Source organism: Struthio camelus, chromosome Z (assembly GCF_040807025.1).
Source record: "Struthio camelus isolate bStrCam1 chromosome Z, bStrCam1.hap1, whole genome shotgun sequence".
Lineage (NCBI taxonomy): Eukaryota > Metazoa > Chordata > Aves > Struthioniformes > Struthionidae > Struthio > Struthio camelus.
The window spans coordinates 78793761-78805831 of NC_090982.1; the positions used below are offsets into that span (position 1 = coordinate 78793761).

The window sequence follows — 12071 nt, forward strand, 5'->3', positions numbered from 1 at the left end:
CTCGATTCCAGAATTTTAGCCAACTTCATTCCAGACGTTTGATACTGAAAAATCAAGCTACAATAATAACATAATCTTAGTACTGGAGTGGAGGCCTAAATGCAAAAACAAACATAATACTGTTCAGCTAATAGAATATGGATATAAGGACATGTATATTTCAGAAAATGAATCTTTAAAATAGAGGGGAATAAAAAATGACACTTTTAGGAGAGTGTATAGAGCTGTTTTGCCTCTCCTCAACATCTGTTGATCATGTCCTGCTAAGCCAAGCAGTTTCTCAGTATAGAAGGGAGGAAAGTCTTTTAGTAGGTTTTCATTATCAGATCATTGCCTTGACATCAATAACAAAAAGAGTTAACACATCTCTGCTTGGCTTCTGTTGTGCAAATACTAAAAAAAGAATTCCCACAATAACTTAACAGTAGCAGTTTTCAGGGACAAAACTAAGAAAGAGAAGGCGTCAGACAGGTAAGACTCCATGGCATACAAATGTTTAGTCTCCTGAGGATCAAGATGCATTAATCAAACTAACTGGGCTAGACACAGAGGTAAGTGGATGGAAGTTAATGGCCTGCAATGCACCGGAGACACGACAGGATGGCTGAGCAGTTCCTTTGATCCTCAGGCTGTATAAAACCTCTTAAAATGTCTTTTTCCCCAAACAAATCAACAGAGCCCTTTACTATTTCATGCTTAACAAAATGCTACAGCAAAAGACTACATTATGAATTGATTTAAAATTAAATGAATCAAAAGGTTAAGGCTAGGAGAATTAGGCAAAGCTTAGAGAATTTAAATTACAAATCAGTAATTAAGTCACCAACCGGAATTAATCTTTCGTGTGATTCATTCAATGTATTATACTTACTAGGTTATATTTACTAACAGAGTTGACAGTATAATAGGTACCGTCAGTTGTACACTTCCAGAGCCTGTATGAGTAGTAAGAGATAGTCAGTATTTGGAAAAAAGATATAAAAGTGCTGTAATTTTCAATGTAATTATGTTTAACTGACCACAATTAATTACTTATCTCAATAAACCAAATGTATGATGGCTTAAATTTCTAACACAGCAGAGGTTTTCAGAGATCTCCCAGACCATGGAGGAGGATGCAGATATTTTGCACGTCAACTTTGAAGTCTCTAACACTAGACAGCGCAGACAGCAGCCTCAAAAAAGGCAAGACTAATACATCAGACTCCTGGAGAACATAAGCTATGAATAACATAAGATTTGTCTACATTAATTCTTGTTTTAAATCAAACAATCATGCCTGCCAAAAGCAGAACTTACAGGCAAAGATCATGTCTTTAAAATTTACACATTCAAAAATTTCCAGAAGTTGAGAGTTTACTACACTCCAAAGTTAATTGTTCTCAATTACCTAACTGCTATTAAAAAGCCACACTTTGTCTGCTCTGAATTCACGCAGCTCCAGCTTTTCTTAGATCTCATTACAGCATTTCTCTGGCAGATTAAAGATCCCCTTGTTACATGATCTGTCTTCCAGTATTAGGGAGTCAGCAGACCGCGATCCAACTATCTAATAAGCTTCTCATTGACAAGCTATCAGACTGAGTTCCTTGATTTTTTCTAAGGTCAGTCCTTCAGTTCTCAGATCAGTCTTTCATGCTTTTTTGAACCCTCTCCAGTTTAGGACCCTTCTCCTCAGCACGTCAAAACCAGAAGTGAGCACACCATTCCAGGGTGATCAGCACCAAATACCAAGGTAAAAGAGTCTCTCAGTTCCCTCCTGAAATTCCCCTCTATATAGAGCGAGGGGTCTCAGAGGCCTTTCTTAACTGCAGCATAGCGTTGAGGTTTCACCACTGCAGAACCACAGAATAGCTGGGGTTGGAATGGACCTCTGAAGATGATCCGGTCCAATTCCCAGGCTCAAGCAGGGTCAACTACAGCAGGTTGCCCAGGACCATGCCTAATTCAGTTCTGAATATCTCCAAGGATGGAGACTCCTCAACCTCTCTCGGCAATCTGCTCCAGTGTTCAACCACCCTCAAAGATAAAAAGTGTTCTCCTATGTTCAGGTGAAATTTTCTGTGTTTCAGTTTGTGCCCATTGTCTCTTGTCCTATCACTGGGCACCACCGAGAAGAGTCTGGCTCCATCTTCTTTACCCCTCCCATCAGATATTTATGAATAGTGGTAAGAGACCCCCTGAGCCTTCTCCAGACTAAACATTCCCAGCTGTCACAGCCTCTCCTTATGAGACAGATGCTTTTGTCCCTTAATCATCTTTGTGGCCTTTGCTGGAATTGCTCCAGTGGGTTCACGTCTTTCTTGTACAGGAGATCCCAGAATTAGACATAGTACTCCAGATGTCACCACACCAGGGCTGAACAGAAGGGAAGGATCGCCTCCCTCGACCTGCTGGCAGCACTCTTGCTAATGCAGCCCAGGATACCACTGGCCTCTTTTGCCATGAGAGCACTTTTCTTGTTCATGGTCAGCTTCTTGCCCACCAGGACCCCCACGTCCTTCTCTGCAAAGCTGCTCTCCAGATCAGTCTGTAGTGGTGCAGGGGGTTATTCCTCCCCAGGTGCAGCACTTTGTTTCTCCAGCCTGTCTAGGTCCCTCTGAAAGGCAGCACAACCATCTGGTCTATCAGCCACTTCTCTCCATTCTGCATCGTCTACAAATTTGCTGAGGCTGCGCTCTGCCCCATTGTCTAGATCATTAATGAAGACGTTAAACAATACTGGGGGCAGTAGCAACCCCTAGGGTACATCGCTAGTGACTGGCCTCCAGCTGAAGTTTGTGCCACTGATCACAACCCTCTGAACCTGGCAGTTCAGCCAGTTTTCAGTCCTACTTACTGTCCACTTATCTAGCCCATACTTCATCAGCTTGTCTGTGAGACTGTTATGGGAGACAGTGTCAAAAGCCTTACTACAGTCGAGATAAACATCTATTGCTTTCCCCTCATCCACTAAGCCAGTCATCTCATTGTAGAAGGCTCTCAGGTTGGTTAAGCATGATTTCCCCTTCATAAATCCATGCTGACTACTCCCAATCACTTTCCTGTCCTTTACGTGTCTGGAAATGGTATCCCTTGCAGTTTTCACGCTTTTTAAAAAATAACTGCTCCTTAGGATAAGGCTCTACCATGGATGTACGGATTGAATTTCTTTTCTAAGAAGTATGAACATACGCTTGGACACTGTAATACATCGTGATTCTTCTACTCAGCTACCAAAGGGATCTAAAGTGCTCTGTGTCATTGCTCTGATTGTTCCATTTCTTACCACTTCCTAGATTATTTGTCTCATCAAAACATTTTATCAGTAATGATTTTCTGTTTACTTCTTCCTCATGGATGAAAACATAGACTAGCATTGCGTCTAGTTTTTAATGACTTTTGATATGCTTGCCCTAGAGGCATCTTATCACTGGGTTTCATTTTCTGCCTTTTTTTCCCCAACAGCCTCTTTTAATTAGTACAACGTAGTCAATAAATACTCCTTACAGCTATTAAAAAGTCACATAACAGACACAGTATTTATAAATTAATATAGAGCAGGCCCGCGTCCTCCAGGCTTTTCTTTTTGATTGTGGGGACACTGAGCGTGCATAAAAATGTTCTTAAATTATTCACAAATAAGACTCACATTTTCCCTTTTATTTTTTTCTCTTTGCTTATTTGGCTGATGCATGTTTTCTGCATTGTTATAGGAACTCCTTCAGAGTAGCAACTTGGTGTATTACTTAGAGAGGCTTCAATTTGCCTGCTATAACAAATATAATCAAGTAAAATTACTGGCAACTAAGCAACCATTAAGTTTTAATTCTGTGACTTTCATTTTTCTTTCTCAAGATAAATTCTAACGTAACACTGACTGTTAAATAACTACCATTAATAACTGACATCATCAGTATTGGCAAACAGTCCTACAATTGATATACAAATGCCCCAACATGCCAATAAACAATACATTCACAGCCAAAAAGAAATATTCAGCCATCATACTGGCACAACACAGTTCTCAATATTGTTACCAAAAAGTCAGAGTGATCCTCCTGGGTCTGCTAACATTGAAGACCTATTTAATTTTAGTTACATCCAATCTATGCTAGGCACAAGCCTTTGAACTAACACATTTCCCAAAGCTGGGAACTGTTACGTTGTTTTCCTGCTTTATACAAATATATGCCAAATAGGAAATTGAATCCACACTAGAACATGAATCTCCCTTAGAGGTGTGTGCATGCAACTGTGGGCCACATGAATCTCTATTAGTTTTTTGTGGTTCTGTACTTAGGAAAACGCAGTAGCATTACATTGAGGTCTTAAAAGGCCAAGGCTCCTTGCTGGACCACCCACACGACGGCGGAGCTGCCAGCCCCCCGCTGTAGTGTAATCCCCTCATCTGAATCACTTGTGCACACAGCCTTATACAAGACAAGGAATTTATTTTAACCAATCTAAAATGCTTTTTCTCTCTCTGACAAGGTCTTCAATCTCATATTCTCAATACTAAAATAAACTCACGCAGCTTGGAAAAGCAGAACTCCCAGTAGCATTCTCTGCCCCTTCTGGGAACACAATTAAAATAGTTATACATCTACAAAACCACCTGGAAGAGACCTGATTCAGAGATCTGAATTTCTTAGCCAGCAGTCAGTCCTCTTAGTGCTTTTACTTTCTAAAGCTCTGCAGTAACTCATCAGAAACTAGAAAATTTAATAGCAGGTTGTCATGTAAATCCAATCCAGACAGTATCTTACACATGCCACATCACAGCCTTTAAATCTACCACTACAGAAAAGAAAATTATCCACAAACAAACAGCCGGTACAGTTTCTAATACTGCTTCTCCTTTATCTCACAGGCTACATCTTCAAATCTGAGTTTCCACAGACTTACTTGTAGGGTTCTCAATCTCAAGACACATACTTCTCTCCTTGTCAAAAGGATCCCCTGTCAGTTACAGGGCTTTTTCTTTCAACTGTGCCGGGAATTACACTGCATGCGATCTTGATTAAGTTTGACTAAGGTTAGTTCTCCAACCTATGTTTTAAATAAAAGTCCTGTCTTGCATAGGAATGGACTAACAACTTTTTGAAATGCTTTTCAGTTCTATTTTCTATGACTTTCTAATGTATCTGTGAGTGTGAAAGAGCTGGACTTCATGTATCATTGATATTCACATAATTTCACCAAGATCTTGCGGAAAACTTCAAGGTTTTATCTTCATTTCAAGATCAGATAAAGCGTTATAACTTCTAACAAGTAGTAAACTTGAATTAAAATTCATACTCCTTATCCTTCAGCGTGAGGATCCCAGGCCTGTTAAATTATCTCTCCACTTGCTTAGGTCACAAGACCTACACAGAGGGTAAATGTCTCAGAGCTGCTGTCCTTTTTGTCAGGATGACTGATGAAGTAACTCTGCTGACAGAATATATTTGTGTATTCCCTAGGCATTCAGTTGTATTCATCATAATATGTGATTTAAAAGCTTTTATGATATGGAATTAGCAGAGCACATTAAAAACTGGATTAAAATGGATTAAAAACTGGCTCACTGCCAGACCCTAAAGTGAAGCTGTAAACAGAGAGAGAAGAGAAAAGGGCCGGTTTCTTGTGCAGATTCCCAGTTTAGCCCCACGCTGCACAATATTTTTTATTTTGATCTACTTAATGATATAAAATGTTTGCTGATAAAGCCTGAAGATGACACAAAAGTGGGTGGCACAGAAATTTAATTATACTTTATAATTATATACTTTATAATTTATATTTATACTTTTCTATACTTATATGACAGCTGCTCTTACAGCACGCTCTGAACCTCTTGGTTAAATGGGCACCATCGCATGTCCGATTTCCATGCTATATTTGGGAAGCAGGAATGAGGGTTACATTGAGGAGGGAAGGCTACAATCTGGAAAGCACAAACTCAAAGATGGATTCCAGTTACTGTGGATAAACCCATTACCATGAGCTGTCGGTACACAGTGCCTTGGTATAAAAGCGAGAGGACCGTGAGAGATGCAACTATGTCTCTATATGAAGCACATATAAGATGGCAACCGGATTGGTGTGTTGGTTATGGCGTCTGCACTTCAGAAGAATGTGGATGTGTTGGAGAGAGGTCAGAGAAAGCCCATTGAAATGACATGGCAGATGGGAAAGAAACCTGCTTGAGTATGGCTTAATGAGTTCGGCCTAAAGAAGAGAAGAACGAAAGACGTCTTCATCAATGCATATGAGCATTTACCCATGCAGAAGGGACCTGCTGAAAGGGCTTTCTGAGTTTGCTGACAAGAGAATAATGAGTTTCAAAGGCCGGAAATTTAAGTTAGATAAATTCAACCTTAAAATGACATATCATTTACTACCAGGAAGACCAATTCAAAGTTGAAATAGCATAGCGGCGGGTGGGGCTGAAGGACTCACCATCAGATGGAGTTTTGACAAAGAAACTGAGCATTATTCTAAAAGGTATGCTTTGATCCAGCTTTTAAGAAAAGTCCTCCAGCCAACATGTGGTGGTGGGATGGGATCCAGCCCTGCTGTCCATTACTTTCTTCCTTGACCCCAAGAAGAACATTGTCCTCGCCATGTTCAGAAGGCTTGCCTTAAGAGAGTTATCATCAGAGCTTATGCTTTAATGCTTCAGTTGCTCATCTATTGGGATCAGGAAAGAATCCTTTCCTGATGCCTAACCTGCCTCCGGGATTTGTGGGTTTTGCACGTTTGTCATAATCAACAAAGAGTGTCCATAGCTGAAGTCCTCCACTTTGCAGGGCAGGGCATGATTATGCGGTGATACCAAGAGTCCTTTCTGATGCCTGGCCCAAGTGTCTTGTCTTCATGGTCAGGATCCTACACCCTCTGTTAAAGAGAATCTGCCCTAACTCAGACTGCCAAAGACTTCAAGATTTCAATGTCTTTCTATAGCATAAAGTATGAACCGCCCTCTGAAACCATCAGGGTAAAGGGTGCCTAATGAATTTCCTTCCCCTAGAAGTACCTGGGTACGGGATACCTCAGCCTCTCCTATTCTTTACTTGTGCCACTTACATTTTTATTTGGCAATTGCCAGAAAACTAAGTATTTGGCCTAACAAAAGTCTTTAGGCTTGCAATAGGCTGCATATAAGCCAAAATAGTGTGTAATAGGGAGCTGATCTTAATTTTTATGAAATCTTTGGGGTGAAGAGTGTATTAGGAATTTACTACTAATTATTTTTTCTACTATTTGCTTTCTAGATGGCGGGACCCAGGTGTCTTGCACAAAAAGAGAGAGAGAAAAGGCATGCCCCCCCATATAATCGCTTAGGCCCTGCAGGATGACTTTCCCCCTTCAAGAGTGAGCAAGTTTTGTTAACAGTTATTTTCTTTATTCTGAACTCCAATTTAAAGGCTTGATTCCTCAAATAGTCATTGCCAATCATGATGTGTAGTGAGGAACCCTCTCTTCAGCTGTCTGTTCAGGATCAGAACCTTCCAGAGAAACTGTCTGCAAGGGAAGAGAAGCAACTCCCTTGACCATGCCAATTTGATTTCATATTCATCTTGCTATCTTGTCTTCACTATCCCTCCTGGAGAGAAAGTTTCTCTATGTTACTGAGGAGCCAGCTCTCTGAGGAGCTACTTTATCCTTTAGTGCTAAGTGCTCCTGGAGCACCGAGGATGAACAGATTCAACTGATTTGAAGAGTGGCAGGTATGCTGTAGAATGAGGCCTCCAGTGGAGTGGGCAATGCCTTTGAAGCACAGAAGTTAACAGAAAGTTGCAATACATTGTTGTGAAAGCTGCCTGGCTCATTTTCTCCTCTCCCTGTTCCCTCTGAAGCACCCTGAGTATGTCCCATTGGGGTATATCTTTTTTGTAATGATGTCCTTTGGTCAGCCTCAATCAGAGGGCAATAAATAGCTGCTATGCCCTAGATCAGTGCAGCAAGAGCCCTCCTGTGGTCTCAGTGTTCAACCATGACTCCTCAGCTCCTAGAAGTCTCGGAACATGTCCTATCAGATACCAGCTCATCTCTGTCAAAGGTCTGGCCCGGATTTTACACCAATTTAATTCAGTCACAGAGTCATAACAACCCTTACTTTGGATGCAGTCACACCAGTAGAAAAGGGCCCTGTAGCAGCATAGCTCATCCTCCCGATTTTACAAGAAAGCTAGATCAGTACAGATATCTTTACGTGGCATAATTCCAGCCACACGAGGCTTCACAAACCAGATCCATTTCAGATCCAGTAGAACTGGGTGCAGATACCTTTTTCAAAAATCTCAGACTGCCAGTGCTCCGGGTGTGAGTCTGTACTCCTTACCCATCCTTGTGATGGGCAAGTTATATCTGCACAGTGCAAAGAAACAACAGAGGAAAATACATTGACCAGGCAGAAACTGCTTTTCCCTACCCACCTCTTGTGCTAGCAGATGGAGCTGCACACAAAAGCCATCTCTGAATGCTATCACTGATACATTTACTTCTGGAACATGAAGGAAGGCGACTGCTAAGCCCTGCATTTGTGTTAGTGGTGGTCCTGTGAGCAAGGCAGAATACACACCCAACATCCATGACAGCTGCTCTGAACCCTATACTGCAGGCTGCCAACGTAGCCAGAAACTCAGCAATTTCATTCATGCAAAAACAAAACAGAGAGACAGCTCCTCCTGACGGGAATAAAAATTAATTCTAGCCAAACAGCAAAGACACAAATTACGATGACAATATTTCCGTGTTCAGAGGAGACTGTCTTATGCCAGTAAAGTGCCATTAGCATCAGCAACGTGGTATTTGTCCAAACAGATCATTGGTGAGAACTCCAAAAAATGCAGGGAACAGGCCAGGGCCTCTTTGTGAAGAACTCCCCACACTGGAGTGAAAAGGACCCACAGTAAACAGGGATCTTTTGTTTGAAAAACTGTACTTTGGCCAGGAGGACAAATGTGTTACTTGTATCCTGGCAGTGCTGCCAAATCCATGTTGCACAAAAAAATGCTGATGTAGTTATGGCCACCACACATGGACTCCAAAGATCTGGGTTCCTGGCTCCTGGCTCTACTCCAGCTCGTACGTGTCTCCAGGACTATTCACTCTGACCTGGATTCATCTCTCCTCACTTCAGCCATCGAAGAGTCTAGGTGCATCTAGTCTAGGTGCTCTGCCTCTGCTCACTCTCTGAGGAGAGACCACCACTTCCAGAGGGCTATTTAGCTCTTTTGCTTGGACACCATCCTTAGGACAGGACAGGCACCTTCTGGATGTAATGATCTCTCACGACTGACTAAAGGGGAAGCCTAGGGCGGAGACTCAGCTTCTAACTGTTCACTGGCTACAGCTAGGTGAGATGCACTCTGCCCTCTGCATCTGCTATAAAACTGGGACAAGAAGTCTTCTGAATATCTTGCATACTTAAATGACAAGCCACTGACTTAGGATCTGCCTCTCTCTACATCTGTGTTACACTCGGCACAATGGACCCTGGCACAAGTAATGCAAACAACAACTAATTCTGCACAACCCAAAAAGCACAGATGTCAGGGATTTGCTTAGTGTAATGAGTCAGAGCAATTGTCATAACAGGCTAAGTGGGGAAGTTATCATTCTTGAGCTTATATCTCTCCTTATGTCCCTGGGTAGCAGGGCAGTGGGAAGGCTCTGCCTAATTCCTACACTCCTCTGAGCATAGGAACTGTGAACACAACAAGATTTTGCTCTGCTGTACAAGGCAAGGAGTATCCTGAGCATTCCTCCCTACACTTTCCTTTGCAAAGGCTGATCCTAATCTGCCCTTTAGAATAGCTGCTGCCTGATGAATTAAAGAGATTGTTAGGCCAATTTAGGCTTCTTGGCAAAATGAAAGGAACACTTCCAGGGCTCATATGGAGTGAACTTTAAGAAAAAAAGGTCATTTTAAGACAAAAATGTAGTGTTGCAATATTGCAGGCAGAATATAATCCTCACTAGCATAAACGAAGGCAACCCATCTGTTTTTATTGTCAGAGTAAAGAGAAATACATAAGAACAGCTATTCTGGGCCCACTGGGCCCACTGAAGGCCCCTGTAGCCCACTATACTCTCTCTGAGAGTACTGAGCAACAACTGTTTAAAAAGCATAAGAATTAGGGCAAATATAGGTCTATCCCCGTGCACATTCTCAAAGCTTCCAGCAACTTGCAGTTATAAACTTAGTGAATCAGACTTTTGTCCTTGTCCTTTCCAATGGTCATGAGCAAACTGGCCTGCCATGAATTAGTCTCATCCCTTTTGAAATCATGTATACCTTTGTCCTCCAGAGGATGGAGGACAGGCACAAAAGTTCCACAATGTCATCTTGGATCACACTATTCTATTTTAAATTTGCCTTGGTCCGGCTCTTCAACAATTTCATAAGGTATCCCTCATTCTCTGGCTACAGAAAATAGTGAATATTTGACCCCTTTTCACTTTCTCTATGCCACTCTGGATTCTACAGACCCATATCATATCTTCTCCTCCTTGTCTATTTTAAGAGTCCTAGTCTGTTTATTCTCTCTGATACAGAAGTTGTTATATTTATTTCTGCTCATCCTTTTTGCCCCTTTCTGGATCTTTTCCAGTTCTTCCATAGACTAATATATTCCTCTGCAGAGTTCACAACCAGAACTGCATATCACAATCAAGATGTCAGTTTATTATGGAACTTGTTTTCTGTTTTGTGTTCTATTGTTGTTTCTATTGGTGTTTTATATGTTGTTTGCTATTTTGTTTCTATTGTATCCAGAAGTTCTGTCTACTTTTTCTTTCATAGCAATTCCCATCAATATTTGTTCTGCCTTTTTGACTATCGCTGAGCGCTACTGGGTGTTTGAAAAGAAAAACCTACAGTGACTTCAAGATCACTTTCCTGAATAACAATAATTTCCTTGAAGCCCAGTGCTGAGGTTTTTTTATCCTGTGTGCACCACATTTCTGAATAAAGAATTTCATTAGTCATTTTATCACAGCTGAGATCCTTCAACGTCCTTTCAAAAAAAAAAAAAAAAGGTTCCCTTAAAACAAACCCCAAACTACTTGTCCTGTTGGTTCAAAATGTTCGCAACAGATTCTAACTTTTTCAACCCGAATAGCACTAGCAAAAATGTTCAGTTGTAATTTTCAAGTATATGTAAAGCAACTCAAATGTCTGGAGGGCAAAGATGTTCTTATTTGTAGGGCCCCTTCTTTAGCTTCCCCACTCTCTGTTCTCCACAAAGAACTCCTGCGGTTGTGGTGTTTGGGGTAAAAGTCTCAGTGACTAATGGTGCTATCTGCTGTTCTCAAACACTGTTACCTGTAGCAACGTGACTGATTTTCATTTCAGTTTCTACCTATTTCAAGCTAGACAGAGAATTATTATCTACTCTAGAGTCATATTTTATTTAAATAAATAAAAAAACAGTCAAGGAAGAAGGACAACTGTCGTGGTAGAGAGGATGGGGAGACTGAATGGGTCAACATACCTGGTCCCTCTTGCAGATATAATGAGTACCATTCTGCAATCTATTTTGGGATTTTCATGGTTCTTCTGTATTTCCTTTTGCTAACAACACCTGTCTCAAGTAAAGGTGAGGTTTCAAGGTCAACATCCCCTATACGAGAATGCCAGCAACATGACTCTACTCAAACTACCAATAATGGAGAAAAGCAGAGTCTTAGTGAGTCCCAGAGGCATTTTCATGGGTCCTGAGAAATTTATGGAGTCATCTGCTTACAGGATAACAGTGAAAAGTGAATGCAGCCTTGGTGAGGAAACCCCAAGAAAACTTGATGGAATCTTGTCTCAGGTGAGGACTCCTTCCTATAGGAATTTCCCTGGGAGGCAGTGATCCTAGGAGGAAACTACCAGAATGCTGTCCCTGGACGAAAAAGTATTCACTACAGTCAGCACTTCAGTTACAGCCGGAAAGAGAAGAGAGTGGGGAATGCAAGAGCTAAAGCTTATGTGCAGTGACTTTGCTATCTTGTCTGGACAGGAGTAAAGGGGCAGAAGCGACGGCAAGAATTCAGAATATAGCAGTCAGTTTGTCTGTAAGCAACAAGAGTTACCAATCAGGAAGAAAGCAAGG

The 12071-nt window shown here is 41.4% G+C and overlaps 1 protein-coding gene across 1 annotated transcript in view; it reads right to left on the bottom strand.

The window, feature by feature from the left end:
- LOC138064683 (dynein axonemal intermediate chain 1-like) overlaps positions 1-12071 on the bottom strand; it is a 150322-nt gene that overhangs the window by 100974 nt on the left and 37277 nt on the right. The window lies entirely within an intron of this gene.